This window comes from Equus caballus, chromosome 13, assembly GCF_041296265.1.
Source record: "Equus caballus isolate H_3958 breed thoroughbred chromosome 13, TB-T2T, whole genome shotgun sequence".
NCBI classification, from domain to species: Eukaryota; Metazoa; Chordata; class Mammalia; order Perissodactyla; family Equidae; genus Equus; species Equus caballus.
In genome coordinates this window covers 8,875,532-8,882,768 of record NC_091696.1, presented here as the reverse complement: position 1 = coordinate 8,882,768, position 7,237 = coordinate 8,875,532, and positions in this window count along the sequence as shown.

Here is a 7,237-nt window from a genome sequence, read left to right as displayed (position 1 = left end):
AGGGTTTTCCCAGTTCGAATCCTGGGCGCAGACATGGCACTGCTCATCAAGCCGTGCTGAGGCAGCATTCCACATGCCACAACTAGAAGGACCCACAACTAAAAATACACAACTATGTACTGGGGGGCTTTGGGAGAAAAAGGAAAAGTAAAATCTTTAAAAAAATAATGGAAAGGAGACACAATGAAGAAACCTAGGTAACTGAAGATTCATGAGAGATTTTGGAAAGATATTTGTCATAGAGTATCCATACTGATGACTTAGAAGCTATAGACCATATTCAGGCAGCCAAGAGAGACTCTCAGGAAAGATAGAGGAAATCACAGCTTCTCTAGAGTCTGGATGCAGAGACTCCAGCCTTTAATTCTCAGTGACCCGGGTTCGGTTCAGGCCTAAAAGAAAGAATGCAGGAAATAGGTGATTCTGAAGTGCAAAAGATTTCCAGTGTCAAAGGCATCAGGGTCCTCTGGATACACTTGGAAGAACAGCTTTCACAGTCTTACTATTATTGGTGTCATGGTGTAGACCTATGGAACTCTTGTTGACACATCATCCCATTTTGGGTTTCTCATTTAGCATGACACACATACTTTCTTGCTGCTTTATCCATTGCATCCAGTGTAAAAATCTCTGGCTTTTAATTGAACTGTTTAGTTCGTTTATACTTACTTGAATTATTGATAGAGTTGAATTTAAATCTATCAACTTGCTTTTTAAAATTTGGCCTATTTTTTGCCTATTACTCTTTTCCTGCCTTCTTTTGGATTAGTAAAATATTTAAAAAATTTTATTTTGTTTCAGCTATTGGATCTTTAAAGAGCTATACATCTTTTAAAAAATAATTTTATTTTTTATTTATTTTTTTGAGGAAGATTAGCCCTGAGCTAACTGCTGCCAATCCTTCTCTTTTTGCTGAGGAAGACTGACCCTGAGCTAACATCGTGCCCATCTTCCTCTACTTTATATGTGGGATGCCTACCACAGCATGGCTTTGCCAAGCGGTGCCATGTCTGCACCCGGGATCCAAACCAGCAAACGCCGGGCCACCAAAGCAGAATGTGTGCACTCAACTGCTGTGCCACTGGGCTGGCCCCTAAAAAATAATTTTAAGTTTGACATTTTGGTCAACTGTTCTTCAACAAAGATGCCAAGAATACACAATGAGGAAATTATAGGCTCTTCAATAAGTGGTTTTGGGAAAACGATATCCACATGCAGAAGAATGAAATCGTGTTCTTATTCCATACACAAAAATCAACTCAAAATTGTTTAAAGAATTAAACATAAGACCTGAAACTGTAAAACTCCCAGAATAACACATAGAGAAAAAGCTGCTTGACATTGACCTTAGCAAGGATTTTTTGGATATGACACCAAAGTGCAGGCAACAAAAGCAAAAATAAACAAGGGGGATTACATCAAACTGAAAACTGCACAGCAAAGGAAGTAATCAATGAAAAGGCAACCTATAGAATGGGAGAAAATATTTGCAAACCATTATCTGATAGAGGGTTAATAAAAATATATAAGGTGTTCCTACAACTCTACCAAAAATCAAATAACCCTATTAAAAATGGGCAAAGGATCTGAATAGACATTTCTCCAAAGAAGACATACAAATGGCCAACAGAGTATGTGAAAAGGCACGTGACATGACTAATCTTCAGGGAAATGCAAATCAGAACCACAATGAAATATCACCTCACACTTCACTGGATGGCTGTTATCAAGAAAGCAAAAGATTATGGCAAACAGTATGGAGATTCCTCAAAAAATTAAAAATAAAGCTATCATATGGTCTAGCAATTCCACTTCTGACTATATAGCCAAAGGGCTTGAAATCAGTATCTGAAAGAGATATCTCCACTCCCATGTTTATTGCAGTATTATTTATAATAGCCAAGACATGGAAGCAACCTAAATGTCCATCATCAGATGAATGGATAAAGAAAAGTGGTATGCACACACAACAGAATATTATTCAGGCTTTAAAAAAGGAAATCCACACATTTGTGACAACACGGATGAAACTGGAGGACATTAGCTAAGAGAAATAAGCCGGACACAAAAGGACAACTACTACATGATACCACTTATATAAAGAATCTAAAATAGTCAAACTCATAGAAACAGAGATTAGTATGGTGATTGCAAGGGGCTAGGAGGAGGTAGAAATGGGGAAGTGTTAGCCAAAGTGTACATGCTTCCAGTTATACAAGATGAATAAATCCTAGAGGTCTACTGTCCAGCATAGATCCTACAGTTAACAATACTGTATTGTATACTTAAAGATTTGCTAAGAGGGAGATCTTAGGTTGTGTTCTTCTGACAAAAACATAATACGAAGAAAGGCAGGAGGAAGCTTTGGAGGTTATGGGTATGTTTATGGCGTAGATTATGGCGATGGTTTCATGGGTGTACACTTATCCAAACTCATCAAGTTTTATTCATTAAACATGTACAGCTTTTTAAAATTGAGGTCATAATAGTTTATAACATTGTGAAGTTTTAGTTGTACATTATTATTTGTCAGTCACCATATAAATGCGTCCCTTCACCCCTTGTGCCCACTCCCCAACCCTCTTCCCACTGGTAACCAATAAACTGTTCTCTTTGTCAGTGTGTTTGTTTATCTTCCACATACGAGTGAAACCATATGGTGTTTGTCTTTCTCTGTCTGGCTTATTTTGCTTAACATAATACCCTCAGAGCCCATCCATGTTGTTGTGAATGGGAGGATTTTGTCTTTTTTATGGCTGAGTAGTATTCCATTTTATACATATACCAAATCTTCTCTATCCAATCATCAGTCTATGGGCACTTGGGGCTGCTTCCACATCTTGGCTATTGTGAATAATGCTGCAATACACGTAGGGGTGCATAAGTCTCTTTGAATTGTTGATTTCAAGTTCTTTGGATAGATACCCAGTAGAGGGATAGCTGGGTCACATGGTATTTCTATTTTTAATTTTTTAGAAATCTCCATACTGTTTTCCATAGTGGCTGCACCAGTTTGCATTCCCACCAACAATGTACGAGGGTTTCCTTTTCCACACAACCTCTCCAACCTTCGTTATTTCTTGTCTTGGTGAGTATAGCCGTTCAAATGGGTGTAAGGTGCTGTCTTAGTGTAGTTTTGATTTGCATTTCCCTGATGATTAGTGATGTTGAACATCTTTTAATGTGCCTACTGGCCACCTGTATATCTTCTTTGGAAAATGTCTGTTCATATTCTCTGCCCATTTTTTGATCAGGTTTGTTGTTGTTGTTGTTCAGTTGTGTGAGTTCTTTATATATTGTGGAGATTAACCCCTTGTTGGATATATGATTTGCAAATGTTTTCTCCCAGTTGGTGGGCCTTCTTATTGTTTTAGTCTTGGTTTCATCTGCCTTGCAGAAGCTCTTTAGTCTGATTAAGTCCCACTTGTTTATTTTCCTTTTGTTTCCCTCATCTGATTAGACATGGTATTTGAAAAGATTATTCAAGACTAGTGTCAAACAGTGTACTGCCTATGTTTTCTACTAGGAGTTTTATGGTTTCAGGTCTTACCTTCAAGTCTTTGATCCATTTTGAGTTATTTTTTGTGTATGCTGAAAGATAATGGTCTACTTCCTTTCTTTTGCATGTGGCTGTCCAGTTTTCCCAATGCCGTTAATTGAAGAGACTTTCCTTTCTCCATTGTATGTTCTTAGGTCCTTTGTCAAAGATTAGCTGTCCGTAGATGTGTGGTTTTATTTCTGGGCTTTCAATTCTGTTCCACTGATCTGTGTGTCTGTTTTTGTAGTAGTACCATGCTGTTTTGATTTCTATGGCTTTGTACTACATTTTGAAGTCAGGGATTGTGCTGCCTCCAGCTTTGTTCTTTTTTCTCAGGATTGCTTTAGCTATTCAGGGTCTTTTGTTACCCCATATGAATTTTAGGATTCTTTGTTCTATTTCTGTAAAGAATGTCATTGGGATTCTGATTGGGATTCCATTAAATCTGTAGATTGCTTTGGTTGTATGGACATTTTAAGTATGTTTATCCTTCTGATCCATGTGCATGGAATATCTTTCCATTTCTTTATGTCATCATTGATTTCTTTCAGAAATGTCTTATAGGTTTCCTTGCATAGGTCTTTCACCTCTTCGGTTAAATTTATTCCTAGATATTTTATTCTTTCTGTTGCAATTGTAAATGAGATTGTAATCTCGAGCTTTCTGTTAGTTTGTTATTAGCTTATAGAAATGCAACTGATTTCTGTAAGTTGATTTTGTACTCTGCAACTTTACTGTAGTTGTTGATTATTTTTAATAGTTTTCTGATGGATTCTTTAAGCTTTTCTCTGTATAAAATCATGTCATCTGCAAACAGCAAGAGTTTCGCTTCTTCACTGCCTATTTGGATTCCTTTTATTTCTTTTTCTTTCCTAATTGCTTGGCCAAAACCCCCAGTACTATGTTGAATAAGAGTGGTGAGAGTGGGCACCCTTGTCTTGTTCCTGTTCTCAGAGGGATGGCTTTCAATTTTTCCCCATTGAGTATTATGTTGGCTGTGGGTTTGTCATATACGGCCTTTATTATGTGAGTACTTTCCTTCTATACCCATTTTATTGAGAGTTTTTATCATAAATGGATGTTGGATCTAGTCAAATGCTTTCTCTGCATCTATTGAGATGATCATGTGGTTTTTATTCCTCATTTTGTTAATGTGGTGTATCACGTTGATTGATTTGTGGATGTTGAACCATCCCTGTGTCCCTGGTATTAATCCCACTTGATCATGGTGTATGATCTTTTTAATGTATTGCTGTATTCAATTTGCCAATATTTTGTTGAGGATTTTTGCATCTATGTTTATCAGCGATATTGTCCTGTAATTTTCCTTCTTTGTGTTGTCCTTGTCTGGCTTTGGTATCAGGGTGATGTTGGCCTCATAGAATGTGTTAGGAAGTGTTCCATCTTCCTCAATTTTTTTTTTGAATAGTTTGAGAAGGATAGATATTAAATCTTCTTGGCATGTTTGGTAGAATTCACCAGAGAAGCCATCTGGTCCTGGACTTTTATTTTTGGGGATGTTTTTGATTACTGTTTCCATCTCTTTACTTGTGATTGATCTATTCAGATTTTCTATTTCTTCTTCATTCAGTTTTAGGAGGTTGTATGAGTCTAAGTTATCCGTTTCTTATAGATTGTCCAGTGTGTGGGCATATAGTTTTTCATAGTATTCAGTTATAATCCTTTGAATTTCTGTGGTATCCATTGTAATTTCTCCTTTTTGGTCTCTAATTTTATTTATTTGAGGCTTCTTTCTTTTCTTCTTAGTGATCCTGGCTAAGGGTTTGTCAATTTTGTTTATCTTCTCAAGGAACCAGCTCTTTGTTTCATTGATCCTTTCTACTGTCTTTTTTTGTTTCAATTTCATTTATTTCTGCTCTAATTTTTATTGTTTCCCTCCTTCTGCTGACATTGGGTTTTGTTTGTTCTTCTTTTTCTAATTCTATTTGATGTAGTTTAAGATTGTTTATTTGAGATTTTTCTTGTTTGTTAAGGTGGGGCTGTATTGCTATGAATTTCCCTCTCAGGAGCAGTTTTGCTGCCTCCCGTATGAGTTGGATGGTGTATTTTCATTTTAATTTGTCTCCAGATATTTTTTGATTTTTCCTTTAATTTCTTCAACAATCCATTGGTTGTTCAGTAGCATGTTGTTGAGACTGCACATCTTTGTCCCTTTCCCAGCTTTTTTCTTGTAGTTAATTTCTAGTTTCATAGCATTATCGTTGGAAAAGATGCTGATGTGATTTCAATCTTCTTAAATTTATTGAAGCTTGCCTTGTTTCCCAAGATACGGTCTATCCTTGAAACTGCTCCCTGTACACTTGAGAAGAATGTGTATTCTGCTGTGTTTGGATGAAGTGTGCTATAATCCATCTGGTCTAGTTTTTTATTTAAATCAACTATTTCCTTGTTGCCTTTCTGTCTGGATGACCTATCCATTGATGTAAGTGGGGTGTTAATGTCCCCTACTATTATTGTGTTGTTAATATCTTCTTTTAAGTTTGTTAATTATTGCTTTATGTACTTTGGTGCTCCTGTGTTGGGTGCATATATATTTATAAGTATCATGTCTTCTTGGTGGTGTGTCCCTTTTATCATTATATACTACCCCTGTTTGTCTCTCATTACCTATTTTATCTTGAAGTCTACTCTGTCTGATGTAAGTATGGCAACACCTGCTTTCTTTTGTTTTCCACTAGCTTGGAGTATTGACTTCCATCCCTTACTCCTAGCCTGTGTTTGTCTTTGGAGCTGACATGTATTTTCTTGAGGCAGCATATTGTTGGGTCTTATTTTTTAATCCATCCCACCACTCTGTGTCTTTTGATTGGAGAATTCAATCCATTTACGTTTAGAGTGATTATTGATATATGAGGGCTTAATGCTGCCATTTTATCACTCATTTTCTGGTTCTTCTGTATTTCTTTTGTTTCTTGTCCCATGTATTTCAGACTACCAGTTCAGTTAAGTTGTTTTCTATGATGGTTTTCTTAGTTTCTCTTTGTTTATCACTTGTGTCTCTGTTCTGATTGTTTAGTGGTTGCCATGAGGTTTGTATAAAAAAATCTCATAGATGAGATAGTCCATTTTCTGATAGCCTCTTATTTCCTTATACTAAACCAATTCCATCCCTTTCTTCTTCCCCTTCTAAGTTGTTATTGTCACAGTTTATTCCATCTTGTGAATTTGTGGTTAAAATGATGAGATTATGTTTATTTTTGGTGTTTTCCTTCCCTTTATCTTCAATGTTACAATTAAGTGTTTGCTAAGTTGTTCTGATAGAGAGCTTCAATTTTCTGAATTTGTCTACCTATTTATCTCCTTACTCAAGACTTTGTAACCAACCCCCCCGCCCTTTTTTTTTTTTCAGGTATGAGGGCCTTATTGAGCTTTTCTTGTAGGGGGGTTTTTGTGGTGATGAACTCCCTTAGCTTTGGTTTATCTGGGAAAGTTTTTATTTCTCCATCATATCTGAAGGATATTTTCACTGGATAGAGTATTCTTGGCTAAAAGTTTTTGTCTTCCAGAATTTTGAATGTATCATTTCACTCTCTCGTAGCCTGTAAGGTTTCTGCTGAGAAATCCACTGAAAGACTGATAGGAGTTCCTTTGTAAGTTATTTTCTTCTGTCTTGCTGCTGTTAGTATTTTTTCTTCGTCATTGACTTTTGCCAGCTTTACTAATATATGTCATGGAGAA